The sequence below is a fragment of the Triticum aestivum genome, chromosome 1B (assembly GCF_018294505.1).
Source record: "Triticum aestivum cultivar Chinese Spring chromosome 1B, IWGSC CS RefSeq v2.1, whole genome shotgun sequence".
In the NCBI taxonomy this organism is placed as follows: domain Eukaryota; kingdom Viridiplantae; phylum Streptophyta; class Magnoliopsida; order Poales; family Poaceae; genus Triticum; species Triticum aestivum.
Window position 1 is genome coordinate 608,430,497 of NC_057795.1, and position 18,093 is coordinate 608,448,589.

Sequence of the window (18,093 nt, forward strand, 5' to 3'; positions counted from 1 at the left end):
CACAGGCCACCGTTTGTTGGTCCAAGACCTCATCCTAGCCCCTATGGTCCACAAGCTCCACGGGACCGACTGTTTCCGGATGATCACGTTGAGCTTCCAGGCTATGGAGGTGACTTCTATGAAGACTACTATGGAGCTGTCTGAGTTAGTAGTAGTATCACTAGTATCGTACTAGTTGTATCGTCCACCGTCCTGCGTGACTCGTGGGATATGACTTAGCTTGTACCGCCTTCTGGAGGTGTAGAAAAATAATGTATAGGATCTTGGAATGCCTCCGATGAGATGTAATCCTCTTTTCACCGTACTAGTACTTTGTTTGGTTTTGTACTAAACCTTATATGGTGTGTATGACGATGGAATAAAAGAAGCAGTTTCTGTATCTACCATGTCATACGGATGATCATCTTACATTCCAAGTTATCCATTACATTCTACATTTCTATGCCAGAATCCTACCATCCTGGACTAAACCATTGTCTTGTTTTCCTAGGATGGTTAACAACCGCACCAACCCTGCTCCCCCAGAGCAGGCCGAAGGCAGCAGAGTTGGGGAAACAAACCCGCCTCACCCTCCTTCTCTGTCCGAGGTTATGCTGGAGGCCGAGAGAAACAAGCGGGAGACCAACCGTTTGATGGAGCGCATCGAGCAAAACACGGCACACCATCATAGGAATAACTTGGTGTCACTCAGTGATTTCATCAAGTCACATCCACCCACTTTCCACCACTCTGTCGAGCCCCTCGACGCTGATGACTGGCTTTGCAGTATTACTCACAAGCTACACTCTGCACTCGTAGCTGAGGCTGACAAGGTCACATTTGCTGCATATCATCTTGAAGGCCCCGCTAGTCTCTGGTGGGAGAACTATGGAGCCATGCGCCCAGTGGGCCAGGTCACAACTTGGGCTGAATTCAGCGAGGCTTTCCGTGAACATCACATTCTGGAGGGTCTTATGGACCGTAAATGTGAGGAGTTCTGCAGTTTCACTCAAGGCCGACTCTCTGTGGATGCATACAGCAGGGAGTTCGGTAACCTAGCACGGTATGCAACTGAGGAAGTTTCCACTGATGCCAAGAAGCAAGCAAGGTTCCGCAAGGGACTTAGCCTTGAGCTTCGCCGTGACCTCCGTCTGCATGAGTGCACATCTTTTCAGAAGCTTGTTAACAAAGCCATCAGTGCTGAGTCTGGTCAGACTGATTATGAAGCAACACGCAAGCATGGCCGTGACATGGGTTCCTCATTCGGTGCTGGTCCTCAGAAGCGTCGGGTGTGGGTGCCTAACACTGCCTTGCCACCCAGGTTCACACCGAGGCCATCCTATCAGGCGCCTTGTCCAGCTCAACAGTTTGCACCAGCCAAGCCCTATGGTGGTCCAACCAACAATGCTCCTCCATGCACCAGTTCCGTGACATGCTTCAAGTGTGGGGAATCGGGCCACTACCTGCGCGAGTGTCCCCAGACCAACCCCAACCAATCTGGAAAAGCTGTTGGCCGTGGCAAGCCGACAAGGAAAGTGTTCTATGCCAAGCCGGCCACCGCTGCACATGGCCATGTCAACTGTATCTCTGCTGAAGAAGCTCAAGAGGATCCCAACGTTGTTCTCGGTACGCTCCTTATTAATTGCCACCCGGCATCTATTCTTTTCGATACTGGAGCATCTCATTCTTTCATATCCGAAAATTATGCTCGTTTGCATAACACCGCATTCTGTGACATGTCGTCCACTATGGAAATTTCTACTCCTGGTTCTAGATGGCAAACCTCTAGAGTAAGCCATGGAAATGAAATTCAAGTCGACAGACTTGTTTTTCTTGCATCTTTGATAGCTCTCAAATCTTCAGATATTAATATCATCTTGGGTATGGATTGGATGTCAGCCCATCATGCCAAGATTGATTGCTTCACTAGGACTGTTCAACTCACCCATCCTTCGGGAAAGATAGTCAATGTCTTGACCCGAGTAGCCAAGCGACAGCTATTTTCTCTTAACGCCAGTCCTTTGCTAGACCTCGAAGACGTTCCGGTAGTCCGTGACTTTCCGGATGTCTTTCCAGAAGAATTGCCAGGTGTTCCACCTGACAGAGATGTCGAGTTCGTAATAGATCTTATTCCCGGAACTGTCCCAATTTCTAGAAGACCCTATAAAATGGCACCACTAGAACTAGCCGAGCTTAAGAAATAACTCGATGAGTCCTTGAAAAAGGGTTTCATCCGTCCTAGTTTGTCTCCATGGGCTTGTCCCGTCCTCTTCGTCAAGAAGAAGGATGGTATGGATCGGATGGTTGTAGATTATCGACCAGTTAACCTGGTCACGATCAAGAACAAGTATCCGCTCCCCAGGATCAACGACCTATATGATCAGCTCGCTGGATCCTCAGTCTTCTCCAAAATGGATTTGAGGTTGGGCTACCATCAAATCAAAATCAAGAACGGGGACATTCCTAAAACGGCCTTTGTTACTCGTTATGTCCAATACGAGTGCACCGTCATGTCCTTCGGTTTAACCGACGCTCCAGCCACTCTCTCTCGCTTAATGAACTCAATCTTCATGGAGTATTTGGATAAATTCGTCGTGGTTTACCTCGATGATATACTCATCTACTCCAAGAACGAAGAAGAACATGCCGAGCATCTAAGGCTAGTGTTGATGAAACTTCGAGAGCATCGCCTTTATGCCAAGTTCTCAAAATGCGAATTTTGGTTACCAGAAGTGACCTATCTAGGACATGTAATTTCTGGTAAGGGTATTGCTGTCAACCCCGAGCGAGTTCAAGCCGTCCTTAACTGGACTCCACCTGAATCGGTCAAGCAAGTTCGGAGTTTCCTTGGCTTAGCGAGCTATTGTCGCCGCTTTGTCGAGAACTTCTCCAAGGTTGCCAAACCTCTAACTGAAATCCTCAAGAAAGATAACAAGTTCGAGTGGACTCCACAATGTGAGCACAACTTTCAGGAACTGAAAAGACGCGTGACATCTGCTCCTATACTGGTACCACCAGATTTCTCTAAGGACTTTGTTATCTATTGCGACGCCTCGCGACAAGGACTAGGTTGCATTCTTATGCAAGATCGTCACGTAATTGCTTATGCTTCACGGCAATTGCACCCACATGAGGAGAACTATCCTACTCATGATCTAGAGCTTGCAGCTATAGTCCATGCACTCAAAACCTGGCGACATTACCTCCTCGGTAATTGTTGCGAAATCTTCACTGATCACCAAAGTCTGAAGTACATATTCACCCAACCGGATTTGAATCTCAGGCAAAGACGTTGGGTTGAGTTGATCACAGATTTCGACTTAGGGATAACTTACACCCCTGGAAAAGCCAATGTCATGGCTGATGCACTAAGTCGTAAATCCTATTGTAACAATCTGATGTTACAACAAAGTCAACCGCTCCTCCATGAGGAATTTCGGAAGCTTAATCTTCACATCGTTCCTCAAGGATTTCTTTCCACCTTGGTGGCGAAACCTACTCTTACGGATCAAATTATCGCTGCCCAAAAGCGAGATAAAGGAATATCTAGAATCAAGGAGAACATTGCTAGCGGAGGTGCTAGATGTTTCTCCACAAATGATCATGGTGTTGTGTACTTTGAGAACCGTTTAGTGGTTCCCAAGAACCAGCATGTACGGCAGTTGATCCTTAAGGAGGCTCATGAATCCCCTCTCACCATTCATCCCGGTAGTACCAAGATGTATCAGGATCTACGCCAGAGGTTCTGGTGGACTAGGATGGAGAGAGACATTGCTCAGTTTGTTGCTAGTTGTGACGTCTGTCGTCGTGTAAAAGCAGAGCATCAACGGCCTGCTGGCACCCTTCAACCTTTAGCTATTTCTGAATGGAAATGGGATAAAATTGGTATGTATTTCATCACCGGTTTTCCCAAGACCAAGAGAGGGAATAACGCTATCTTCGTCGTTGTCGATCGTCTTTCCAAAGTAGCCCATTTCTTGCATGTTCGCGAGAGTATAACCGCTAGTCAACTAGCAGACTTGTACATCTCCCGAATAGTATCCCTCCATGGTGTTCCACTGGAAATTAACTCAGATCGAGGAAGTCTCTTCAACTCTCGATTTTGGGAAAGTTTCCGAAATGCTATGGGAACCCGCCTTTCCTTTAGCACCGCTTTTCACCCTCAATCAAGTGGTCAAGTAGAACGTGTCAACCAGATTCTAGAAGACATGCTCCGAGCTTCTATTATCTCATTCGGAATGGATTGGGAGAAATGCCTTCCATTTGCCGAATTTGCTTATAACAACAGCTATCAATCTAGCTTGGGTAAAGCCCCTTTTGAAGTTCTCTATGGACGAAGGTGTCGAACGCCTCTTAACTGGTCAGAAACCGGGGAAAGACAATTCTTTGGCCCGGACATGATCCAGGAAGCAGAAGGGCAAGTTCGCATTGTTCGTGAAAAGTTGAAAACAGCCCAATCTCGTCAAAAGAGTCAATATGACCGAAAACATAAGGCTATGACTTTTGAGGTTGACTAGAAGGCTTACCTTTGGGTTACTCCTCTGAAGGGAACCCATCGTTTTGGTATCAAAGGCAAATTGGCTCCTCGCTACGTTGGACCCTTTCCATTTCTCGCTAAACGAGGAGAAGTTGCCTACCAATTGGAACTACCTCCGCATCTCTCCAGAGTCCATGACGTCTTCCACGTTTCTCAACTCAGGCGTTGCTTCTCGGATCCTATCCGTGGAGTGGACCACGAAGCACTTGATCTTCAAGATAATCTCACGTATCGAGAGTACCCCGTTCGTATCCTCGATCAAGCCGAGCGTACCACTCGACGTCATAATATCAAGTTTCTCAAGGTTCAATGGTCGCACCATTCTGAGAAGGAAGCAACTTGGGAAAGGGCGGATTGTCTTCGACTTGAGTACCCCACCTTCTTTCCAGAGGAACCTAAATCTCGGGACGAGATTCTTTTGAGTGGGGGTGAGTTGTCACACCCTAGCTAGTTCATGCATTAGAGTGTTGCATCATGTCCATTTTTCTCAACAGAAACTTGAAATGGGGATGACAGAACCCCTAGCCCCCTCTGAAACCAACTAGGGTTTACTAAAAATATTTTCAATGAACCTAAAATGGCCTTCTAAAATGTCCATCATTTTTGTCTTGGTTCAGAACCTCTGCCAAAAGTGGTGCTCAATTTTCTAGGTCATCTAAGGTTTTTGAATTAAATCATAAGTATTTGAGTTTGGGCATTTAAATTATATAAATTATTTTAAATGCTCAAATAATCCCAAACTAAAATGTTCCATGCTGGATATATTCCAGGTAGTGGCCATAAGCAGTTTGGTGATTTTTGGAGTTGTATAGGTATTTTTAGAAAGTCCACAAAGCTACAGAATAAATGAAAAAGATAAATAAAAAGAGAGAGAGGGAACTAACCTGGCAGCCCACCAGCCAGCCCACCTAGCCGGCCCAGCCCAGCAGCCGCTCCAGCGAGCTGCTTGCCTTCGCCAAGCAGGCAGGCAGGTGCTCGACAGCGGCACCAGTGTGCGCCACGCAGCTGGCCGCCGCCCTGCTTCCTACCCTCGCCTCTCTGCTGGCCTGGATGAGCTCCACGTCGTGCCCCGAACCCCCTGGACACCTCACTTGCTCACCTGCCTCTCTCCCTCGCTCTCCCACGCCATGGCCGACGCCACAGCAGCCGCACCATCGCCGTAGTCGCGCTCTCCGTCATCCTTGCGCCGTGCCGTCGTGTCCAGGAGATCCGCCGCCCTCCTCTTCTTCGAGATAGCCGAGCCCCGAGTGCTCGCTTGCCCCGAGGCCTCTGCACCGACCTCGCCTGACTCCGCCATCGCCGGAGATCCCCTTCGCCGTCACCGCTGCACCAGCTCGTCCCCGACCATGCCGTCTGCTTCCTCGAGATCGCTGTGAGCCCAGCTACCTCTCCCCCCTTTCCTTTTTCGCTCTTGAGCCCCGTAGCGACTGCACGAAGCTCACCCGCATGCACCACCGCGGAGCTCGTCGCCGACGTGACTCCGGCCACCCACTGGCCACACCACCATGTCCAACGCACTCACCGCACACGCAGGAACCCGTAGCACCTCACCACGAGCCTCGCCGTGCCCCTTAGCTTCAGGTTCATCATCACCCGAACTCTGGTGACTGCCAAAGTCGTCGCCGGCGCCGTTTCCGACCACCCCGAGCTCAACCAACACCACCAAGAGCTGCGGCTTGCTCCCAGCTACATGTAGATGCCCTCCGCGGCTCTTTTGGTCGCCGGAATGCACAAAACCACTCTCGCCGCCGCGTTCGGCCTCGCCGGCGGCTAAACGCCAGTGAGTTGACCCCGCTGACCCCTTGTTTGACCACGGGTGGCCCCAGTTTGACCCCCCTGGGTCAATGACAGGTGGGGCCCAGCCCTGTTAACTAATCAGGATTAGTTTTAATTAATATTTAGTTAAACTAATTACACTGACACACGGGGCCCACTAGTCAGGGTTGACCTGGACTATTCCGTTGACCGTTGACGTCATCCTGACATAATGCTGATGCAGTAATTTATTTACTGGAATTATTATTACACAGGAAATTCCAGTAAATACCACAAACTTTAAAAAATCATAGAAATTAATCTGTAACTCCAAATGCAAAGTTTTATATATGAAAAATGATCAGAAAAATCCAATCTATCCATCTGTACTGGTTTCATGCATGTTTAAGTAAGCTAACCTGATGTTTCGTGCAGAACAAGATAAAGCACTTAAAAGGGTCATTTATGAGTTTGAAACTTGAATCTTTGATTCAAAATGGTTCAAACCCATCTGGTCTTAGTTGCATTAGCCCAATACACTCATTTTGCCATGTCTCATGCATGCATCATATTGTTGCATATTGTTTGGTGATGTTTGTGTATCGGTGCTCTTTGCGGCAGGTTCTGCCTCCGAGGAGTACCACGATTACCCTAATGAAGAACAATATCAGTGCATCGACCCTTCAGGCAAGCAACCAGCCATTTGATCATATCGATACAATCCCATGTTCTCGCTTCTGCTCTCTTTTACTGCATTAAGACAACGCGTTTCAAACTGCTGTGTGCTACGGTAGTTGAACCCATTTCCTCTGCATGACCTGTCATTGCCACAGTAACTAGATGAAACCCACTAGCATGTGTAGGAGTTGATTGAGCCATATGTATGTGTTGTTCCTACCTTGCTATGCCTGCTATGCTTAGAGTCGTGTCAGGTATGGTTCATCTGGGTGATGGGCTAGAGTGAAATGATCATGCCGATAATGAGAGTGATGTGGTGAACACGATTTGGTAAAGGTATCGATGAAAGGCCATGTAGGAGTACATGGTGGGTTGTTTCATTGAAGCCGACCTTAAGCATTGAGATCTGTATGTGTGATTTAAGATTCAGCTACTACCATGCCTTGGGCCCTGAAATATGACCCCACTCGACTTCTTATTCACCCTAGTCCTCTATCCAGGAGTTGCAAGTAGTTTCTGGTGTTTGTAGCTTACTGGAGGCCGTGGGCAGCGCTGACCCGCGGGGTGGGCTGTGATGCGGTAGGTACGTGGCCGGGAATACCGGGCACCCGTTAGGTGTCTCAGAACCCTGTACACATCATTTGGGGCCGTATGTGGAACCCCGGCCGGACTCCCTGCGGATGGAACCTGAATAGGCGATAAACCTGGACTAGAGACTTAGGTGTTTAGGTAGGTCGTGGTCTACACCCACGTCAGCTTTCGCTTGAAGTCTGCCGAGCACATGTCGTGTGCAGACGCTAAGTGGTGGAAACATGTATGAAGAAGTACACCCCTGCAGGGTTAACATGATCTATTCGAATAGCCTCGTCCGCGGTAAAGGACTACTTGGTTGCCTATACAGTTCATAGACATGTAAATGGATACTACTAAAAATCTCAAGATAAGCGTGAGTGCCGAGGATGGCTCTTCCGTAGGATGACGGAGGTGGATCCTCGGTGGAGTATTGAAGTGGTGTGTAGTGGACTCGTGTGCGCAAAACCATTTCAAGTTGGTGTCTCGTAGGATAGCTCAGCCAAGAGTCAAAGCTGGCTTGCTGCAATAACCCCACCAACCCTTCTTGAAAATGTGCATGTATGTAGGATCTGATGTAAGTCTTGCTGAGTACCTTTGTACTCATGTTGCTTTAATTTACATTTTTCAGAAGTCTTGCAACCCCTTCTGATGGGTTCTTTGTAGACATTGACATCGATGAGTAGACTGAGGCCCAGGTGGTGATCCTGAGCTTGTGAAGGACCACGTAGTATAGCTAGGCTTTCCCAAGCCTCTTTTATTTTACTAGTTGTCTGTACTCAGACAAGTTACTTCCGCTGTTGGCTTGTATGTCTATATGACTTGAATGCTGGGTCGTGTGACCCGTACTTGTGTGTATGATATGTATGGCTCCCTGAGCCTTTAAACAAAGTACTTGTGTTGTGGAGTCATGTTGTGATGCCTTGTTGTATTTGCACATATCGAGAATATTGTGTGTATGATTGAAATGCTTGGTATGTGTGGGATCTGACTATCTAGTTGTTTATTCTTAGTAGCCTCTCTTACCGGGAAATGTCTCCTAGTGTCTCCACTGAGCCTTGGTAGCTTGCTACTGCTCCGGAACACTTAGGCTAGCCGGCATGTGTCCTTCTTCGTTCCTGTGTCTGTCCCTTCGGGGAAATGTCACGCGATGGATACCGGAGTCCTGTTAGCCCGCTACAGCCCGGTTTACCGGAGTCCTGCTAGCCCAGTGCTATAGCCCAGATTCACTTGCTGATGACCGACACGTTCGATGCTAGGTCATGGATGCCTGTCCCTCTAAGTCTGTGCCACTTCGGGTTTACGAATAGCCATGTCAGCCCGGCCTCCTTACCATATGGATGCTAGCGACACTATCATATACGTGTGCCAAAAGGCGCAAACGGTCATGGGCAAAGGTAAGACGACACCCGTGGGAATACCGTGCGTGAGGCCACAAAGTGATATGAGGTGTGACATGCTAGATCGATGTGGCAACGAGTCGGGGTCCTGACACGGTATGAGGGGTGCGGCCTGCCCCGATGTCTTGAAAGGTCCTGGGGCTCGGGTTGGCCTACCCATGGCCTATTACTCCGACAGTAGTCCCCGAAGCTGGTGAAGCCCCGCGGATACTGCATCGTGGGGCTTCAATAGTTTCAATCTTCCGGGAGTGGATTCTGGGCTTCGGCTGCCGTCTTCCTTCGGACCGACTATCAAAGTCGGATTTGCGGAGGGCCGCCCCGCCTCGTAAAGAGCTCGAAAGTCGTGGCGGGGGACCAGGCGGCATGCCTGATACGCTTCCCCGTGGCCATCGGTGCAGTCCTATTGTGTGGCGCCACGCGGCGGGGGTAGTCTGCCGTCCCACCCGTGCGACGGGACGGGCCGTCAGGCAGGGCCCGCCACTACCGCGCCTCGGCATTCGAACGGATCCGTTGCGGCCGTGCGGTCGGTTGGTTTTCCCACGTCGTTACTGCACGCAGTAACTTCGTGGGGTAAATCATGGGGGGCGTGGGATCCTGTGCAGAGTTAATCCCACACCCGCCCCCTTCAGCTTCTCAGCCCACAAGGCTATAAGTAGGCGGGGGGAGCGGGGCGGCAGAGCACGCGCGCCCATCTTCCCCGCTCCCTCTGCCTTCTCTTGCCTCCTTTCCTTCCCTTCGCCGCCGTTGAGCAAGAACACACCACACCAACGGCGATGAGCTCTTCCTCCGCCGCCGCGGCCCCTGCCGTGCGCTCCGGCGTGTGGGACAGCTCGGTGGTGGATGATGAGCATATGAGTTTCTCCGCCTGACGCGCCGGCTCCCCGGCGCAGACCTCATGCGCGCCCGCACCGTACCGGAGGGGGAGATTCGGCCGGCGCCGGAGGAGGGCGAGCGGGTCATCTTCCGCTCGCACCTCATGCACGGCCTAAGGCTGCCGGCGAGCGGCTTCTTCCGCGCCTTCCTGGAGTTCCACGGGATCCAGCCGCACCACCTCACCCCAAACACGGTGGTGCTGCTGTCCGCCTTCGCCACTCTGTGCGAAGGCTTCCTTGGCATCCTCCCCACCATCGAGTTGTGGGGAGAATTCTTCTCTTCCAAGCTCGGCACGCACGTTGCCGGCGTGCCAGCTCAATGCGGCGCCTTCATCGCATTGCGGCGGTCGATGGCCGACAACCCGTTCCCCGCCATCGCGTTGATCAAATCGGTGAAGATGTGGCAACGATCATACTTCTACGTGAAGAGCGTTGCCCCCGACGGGGATTGGGTCAATCTGCCGCCTTACGAAGCCGGCGCACCAGCTGGGAGGCTTCCCAGCTGGTCTCATCGAGCCAAGACGTTGACTCCCGCCGGAGCCGCCGCCATGGCGCGACTCCGAGTTCTGATGCAGTCGGAGGGCCTCGTTGGGGCCGACTTGCTGGCCGCCTTTGTGGTGCGCCGAGTCCTTCCTCTCCAAGGCCGGCCTGATCTGATCAGTCAGATGAGTGACCACCGGGACCCGAGTTGGATGTGCACCAAGGAAATGCCTCACGCAGAGATGGCAAACATGGTGAACCACATCGCAAACTGCGAGTTCGGGGACGACTGGCAGTTCGGCAAGGAGCCATACTCGCGCGCCAACCCCCCTCCAGTGGTAAGTCGCATCTCTTTATTGCTTTGTCTTTTTCATAGCCGACTCTGACTTCTGATTTTTATTGGTTTCTTTGAACTAGAACCCACTCATTCAGCCCGCAGCCGGCGTCACAAGACTGCCCCGCGAGTTCGTCCCCGACCGAGCGGAGAGCAACGTTGACGACCCCGACTTGGGGGCGGCGATGATGGAAGCCGACGCCGAAGGCGGGGGAGGAGGAGCGGTAGGTGGCTTCAGGCCCTCGACCACATTCGCCGACTGGCCTGATGACGACACCGTAGGGGAAGTCACCCCGCGCCACCAGCCGAGGGTCGGCTCATCGGGCGCGGGTTCCTCCGCCGGCCAAGGCGGCTTGAAGAGGCGCCAGCCTGGGCCGAGTTCATTCGGCGGCAAGCCGAAGAAGCTCAAGGGGGCGGCCGCCACGACCAGGCGGGAGGAGGCGGCCGCGAGGGCCAATCGCTTTCGCAGGGAAGTGAGGAGGCCGCCGCTAGTCTCTGCGTAAGTGTTTCCTTGTCCTTATTTCCCTCGGTGAATCTCGTCCGAGTTTCTCTTTTTCATTCCCTTTTTGCTTCAGGGCTCCCATTTCCCTTGATAGGGTTGTCGCCCCCTCCGTCATGGGGTCGGCGGAGACGTCTGCCAATACTCGGTGGATTGACCCCACCGCCGACCTCCAGGAGGCGACAGAGCAAAATGCGCGGGAGAAGCGCGCTGAGGATGAGGCCGACCACCTGGAGAAGGCGGAGGCCGAGAAGGCGGCGGCCTCCTCCCAGAAAAAACTTGAGGAGGCCGAAGCCGTCGCTGCAGCAAGGCAGCGAGCCGAGGAGGCCGCGCGTCGCCAGTCGGCGCAGTTTGTCACCCCACTGTCTTCGGCGCCGCCACCCCCGGAGTTCACGGGGCAGACTGGAGAAACCGGCGCCGAGACTCCCGTGGTGGAGAAGGAGAGCGGCGAGGCCTCCATGTCGGACACGCTCGTGCCGCCACCGCCGCCTCCACCGCCGTCTGGGAGATCGCACGGCAAATAGCCGGTGGGTCCGTCGAAGCCGCCGACCGCAGACGAGTTCGAAGCGAGGCTGCTTCTCCAAGTCGCCTCGCCGGTGCGCCGCCGTCTTGAGAGGGCGACCTCGGCACCGCGACCCCGGGAGACCGGCGCCGCCAGCTCGGCAACCCCAGACGCCGAGGCGACAAGCGCCGCACCCATCGGGTGGTTGCGCGGAGGCGGCAATGGGCCGCTGAATCAAGCGCTTCTGGACGTCCAGGCGAAGCTGCGCGCTGAAGGTGACGCCCTTCAAACCTGCACCAGGGCGCATCTGGCAGCGCGGACGGCCGTCCGAGTATGTTTCCTTCTTCTTTTGATTCTTGTTTTTCTCTATGGGGGCGCGCCAGCGCACCCACTGGGTGTAGTCCCCGAGTTTCGGGCCGGCTGCTGAGCAGGCGGTTCGGAACTCCCTCTGGCGAGTTCCAAATGTTAACTATATCTTAAATGATTATTGCAGGAATATCACAACCTCCGTGCTATCGCCTTCAACTGAAATGTTGAGGAGCTAGGCAGGCGGACTGCCGACTTGTCGGAGAGCCGGGGTGAGTCCTTCTTTTTCGCGGGGGTGCGCTGGCGCACCTGCGGGCTGTAGTCCCCGAGATTCGGGCCGACTGCTGAGAAGTCGGGCCGGATCTTCTCAGCGACTTTCTTTGTTGATGACTCATCGTCTTTTGTCTTTTTTCTTCTTCAGAGGCCAACGCCGCTCTTCAGCAGCAGCTGGGCGAGGCCAATACTACCTTGCACGCCAAGGAGGAGGAGTGCGGCAAGCTTGCCGCAGAGCGCGACCTGCTGGCTGCGCAGCTGGCTGAGCAGAAGGAGCTGCTCAAGAAGACGCAGGACGAGGCCGAGAAGGAAGAGGCCGCTCTCCTGGCCGAGTTCGAGAGCGAGCGCTCCTCCTGGACTGACAGGGAGGCGATGCTGACCTCCGGCTTCCACGAGATCGAGGACATCCTTGATGGTGAGTTTCTTTCCTTTCTTCGAGCTTCCGACTATAGGTCGAGCCGATTTCTGGTTTTTCGACTCACTTCTTTTTTGTCTTGGCAGACTTCTTCCCTGGCCACTCGCAGGCAGTCACTCTGGCCATCGAGGCTGATCGCGAGCTGCGGAGGGCAAGCGGTGCGGAGATCGCCGCTAACGTGCCCCGAACCAACGATGAGCAGCTTCTGAGCATCGAAGTCCGTCTTCTTCCGGCCCACCGGCTGATGCACCGGCTTCAGCGTGCCGGCGCCCAGGTAGTCGCCGCTCTGTGGCCAGATATGCCGGCTCTTCGCACCGCCAGTCGGACCGCCGACTGGTTGGAGGTCACCGCTGGCCGTCTTGAGGCTTGGAAGGGTTCCTTGGCCTGGGCCGGGGCACGCCGGGCCTTGGAATTCGTCAAGGCATGGTATCCGGGGCTGGACCTGGACCGGCTAGCCGCGTTCCATTCATAGGCCTAGGCAGAGTTGGTGGCAGTGGAGGGCGCCCTTGTCGAACGGGCGGCGGCGATTGCCGACTACACGGACACCAGTGACTTCGTCCCCGAGCGGGCTGCAGGCGGCGAGGAGGTGCCGCCAGAGTGGTTCGGGATGAACCCGGACTTCGGCAAGGACTCGGCGGAGGTGATTGACTCCAGCACCGAGGAGGAAGGCGAGGCAGAGGACGAAGGCGAGAGGGAGGTGCCAGAAGATGGAGCGGGCGGCCAGCCTCAGCTCGACCGCGCCTCCACCAATGAGCCGCGTCGAGAGAAGGCGACTTCCGCCGGAGGCGATCAGACCAAGACCGCCCAGCCGACCACCCCGGCGCCTGACACCGCCGTCTCGTCCGATCCTCCGATCCCAGATGCCGCCTTGTTGGCTGCCGTTTTCGCCTCTGCTTTATCTGTCTTAGTAATCTTTTGGAAAACTTTGTTAAATTCGAACAGTTCCACCCGCGGGGTGTATCTTGAACTTCTACTCAAAGACTCGGCCAAGGGCCTATATAAATATTTATCCGAGTTCTATCTTTCCTTGCTTACTGCTCTTTAGGCTTTCCCCTTTGCCACCTTCCTTTAGTCGCTGCTTTGCCAGTCGGACAGCCGCTCTGCGGACTGTCGCTGGGTTAAATGCTTGGCTACTTCGGGAGGGCAAGTACTTGGCCATTTTATAGTTTCTTTTAGCAAGTCGGATAGAAAGCGGCAGGCCGACTACCCAAGAGTCGGCCGTCCTTGATAGAGGCTAATAGAAGCGGCAAGCCGACTACTCATGAGTCGGTTTTTTGCTTCAGAAATGCTGGAAACCGTCTTACGCTATGTTTGTGCTTTGGGTCCTTAGCCATTTCTCGTGTGGGCGCCCATTCTTCCTCACTCCTGGCCACCAAACAGTCGCTTCTGCGAGCTGCAGCTTTGTCAGGAGACGGATTAGGCACCACACACTACTTGTCTGACTGTGGGAAACTCCTCATAGCGCGAGGCGGCGAGTCCCCGGGCTGACTTGTCTGGCCCGGTGCCAAGCGGCTTTTAACAGTAGAGTAACATACTCGAAGGCATAATTCTTATCATACAGATAACAAAAAGGGCAGTCCCCGAGCTCGTCTCGGGGGGCCCAAAGTCTTAGTACTTTAATACAAAGGGGTAGCGTGATACATACTGCATCAACTGTAAAATCTTCAAAGAAGATTTGCATTCCACGGGCGCTCTGTCTCTTTGCCGGAGTCGTCCCTCTTGCGTGCTCGGGGCTTCTGAGCATCGATCAGCTAGTGGGAGTCGTTTCCCAGCACCTTGTTGATGATGAAGGGGCCTTCCCAAGGCACCGACAGCTTTTGCTGGCCGGCTGTTCGCTGGATCAGTCGGAGCACAAGGTCACCCTCTTGGAAAGATCTTGGCCTGACCTTCTTGTTGTACTATCAACGCAGACTCTGCTGGTAGATGCTGGACCAGCTGAGTGCCAACAGCCGGCCCTCTTCCAGTAGATCAACGCCGTCTTGACGTGCTTCTTCTGCTTCTTGCTCGGTGTACATGGTGACTCGCGGGGAGTCGAATTCCATGTCCGTCAGGATGACCGCTTCGGCACCATAGATGAGGAAGAAAGGTGTGAAGCCAGTTGACTTGTTTGGAGTCGTGCGCAGACTCCAGAGGACGGCCGGCAATTCCTCATGCCAGTAGCCGGCCGACCGCTCCAGCGGCACGACCAGTCGAGGCTTGATGCCGGATAAGATGAGGCTGTTTGCCCGTTCCACCTGGCCGTTTGACTGCGGATGGGCAACGGACGCTAAGTCCAATCGGATGCCCTGCGTCGCATAGAAATGGGCCAAGGCGCCTTTGGCAAAATTTGTGCCATTGTTGGTGATGATGCTGTGCGGGATGCCATACCGAGTCGTGATGTCGACGATGAAGGTCACTGCAGTCGGACCATTTAGCTTCTTGATGGGTTTCACTTCTATCCACTTGGTGAACTTGTCCACTGCGACTAGATGAGTCAAGCCACCTCGTGCCATCTTGAATGGTCCCACCATGTCCAGGCCCCAGACTGCGAAGGGCCAGGTGATGGGGATAGTCTTGAGTGCAGAAGCTGGCTGAAGTGGCTTGGAACGGAAAATCTGGCACCCTTTGCACTTTTGGACTAACTCTTTGGCCTCTTCCAGGGCAGTTGGCCAGAAGAAACCGTGCCGGAAGGCTTTGGCGACGAGTGCCCTTGAGGCCGCGTGGTGGCCGCACTCGCCTTCGTGGACGTCTCTGAGAATTGCTTGGCCTTGTTCTGCCTTGATGCAGCGTTGGTAGACACCAGTGACGCTGCGCCTGACCAGCTCTCTGTTGACTATGGTATAAGCTGCTGCTCGGCGTTGCACTTGCCGAGCTAAGATTTCATCAGTTGGTACCTCTCTGTTTACTAGGAACTTGAGGATGGGCTGGGCCGAGGGTGCTGCTATTTCTTCAATTGCTACTAGTGTGACTTGGACAAGGGCGGCTGGGCTGGGAGGCGGTGGGTTGGAGTCCGCAGCCGCTTGCTGACTTGATGAAGTCCCCGGGTCGACTGGAGCAGTCCCCGGGCCGGGCTCTGGAGTCTTTGATCTTGCCACTGCAGTCCCCGGGCCGGGTTCTGAAGTCCCCGGGCCGGCTTCGACTGTGTCTTTCTTGGAGTCGGATCCGACTTCTTCAGGTGGCGTCGGCACAAAGATGGAATCTGATTCTAGTGATGGCTTGATAGAAGGCTTGAGGAGGCGCCGAAGGGCGATGCCGGATGGTATTGCTTGGCGAGTGGAGACGATCCGTGCCAAGGCGTCTGCTTGGTCGTTGTCGTTTCTTGGCACGTGGAGGAACTCGCACCCCTTGAAGTATCCGCTGAGTTGCTGCAGAAGGAATCGGTAGCTCGCCATGTTTGCATCCTTGGCGTCCCAATCGCCAGATGATTGCCGGACCACCAAGACAGAGTCGCTGTAACACAGGATACGGCGAATGCCGAGCTCATTGGCAAGCCGGAGCCCGTGGATGAGCGCTTCATACTCGGCCACGTTGTTGGAGGCAGCGAAATGGATCTGCAGCGCATATCTGAGTTTGTCTCCCTTGGGGGAGGTGAGGATGACGCTGGCTCCCAGGCCGGTGCGCATCTTGGAGCCATCGAAGTGCATCCGCTAATGGGTGGAGTCGGGCGCTGGCGGCAGATACTGGTCTCGGCCCAATCGACGAGGAAGTCGGCCAGCACTTGTGACTTGATGGCGGTGCAGGGCTCGTAGTAGATGGTGTAGGGAGCCAAGTCGATGGCCCATTTGGCCGCTCGGCCAGAAGCGTCTCGGCTTCCGATGATCTCGGCAAGTGGGGCTGTGCAGACCACAGTGATTGGATGCTCTTGGAAATAAGGCTTCAATTTCTTGGCGGCAAAATGCACGCCACAACACATCTTCTGGTAGTGGGGTTAGTTCTGCTTGGAGGCCGACAGTACCTCGCTCAGGTAATATACCGGTCTCTAGACAGGTAGCACCTTGCCTTCCTCGTTGCGCTCGACTACAATGACTGTGCTGACTACCCGGCTGGTGGCGGCAATGTATAGGAGCATGGGCTCTTTGGGAGTCGGAGCCACCAGCACAGGGGGAGTAGCCAACATCTTCTTTAGCTGGAGAAAAGCTTCGTCCGCCTTGGGAGTCCATTCAAAAAAGGTTGTCTTCTTCATGAGCTGGTACAGGGGGAGAGCCTTCTTGCCCAGCCGACTGATGAATCGGCTGATGGACGCCAAACAACCGGTGAACTTTTGCACATCTAACAGTCGTCTTGGTGCTTCCATCCTCTTGATGGCCTTGATCTTCACAGGGTTGCACTCTATGCCGCGTTCGGAGACCAGGAAACCGAGGAGCTGGCCGGCTGGTACTCCAAAGACGCATTTCTCGGGGTTGAGCTTGATCTGGAATCGGTGCAGGTTCTCAAAGGTTTCCTTGAGATCTTCCAACAGAGTTCCACGTTTTTCGGTCTTCACCACCACATCATCCACGTAGACGTGGGCATTTCTGCCGAGTTCCTTGAGGAGGCACTTCTGCATGCAACGCTGAAAGGTGGCACCGGCATTCCTCAAGCCGAATGTCATGGTCAGGTAGCAGAAGGCACAAAACAATGTGATGAAGGCGGTCTTTAGTCTGTCAGCCGGGTTCAGCTTGATCTGGTGGTATCCTGAATATGCATCTAAGAAACTCAACAGCTCGCATCCGGCTGTGGAGTCTATCACCTGATCAATTCTCGGCAGAGAAAATGGGTCCTTGGGGCAGGCTTTGTTGAGGCTTGTGTAGTCAATACACATCCGCCACTGCTTATTCTTCTTTAGCACCAGTACTGGGTTTGCCAGCCACTCTGGAAAAAACACTTCCATGATGAAGCCGGCTGCCAGGAGCCGGGCTATTTCTTCTCCAACAACTCTTCTCTTTTCTTCCGACAGGCGGCGCAAGGGCTGCCTGACGGACTTCATATCAGATCGGACATGTAATTTGTGCTCGGCGAATTCCGTCGGTACACCAGGCATGTCTTTGGGGGACCATGCGAAGATGTCTCGATTCTCATGGAGGAAATCAACGAGCTCGCCTTCCTATTTGCTGTCAAGGCCTGTGCCCATGACAGCGTACCTCTCTGGGTGCTCCGGGTCCAAAGGTATCTTCTTCATTTCTTTGGCCGGCTTGAATGATCCTTCTGCTTCTGACTCCTTGGGGTCGGGCGACAACTCGGGCCGCTTGCCGGCCATCACCACGACCCGATCAAGAAGCCGTTTCTCAGCTGCGATCACCAAGGACTCGGCCAGCCGACTGCTTTTGGCCGCGCAAGCAGACGACTTTCTGTAGTCGCCGGCCATGGTCAGAATTCCCTTGGAACTTGGCATCTTCATCTTGAGGTAGGCATAGTGGGGGACAGCCATGAACTTGGCCAGAGTTGGTCGGCCAAGCAACGCATGGTACGGGCTCTCAAGGTCCACCACTTCAAACCAGACTGGCTCTCGGCGGAAATGATCTTTGTCCCCAAAGA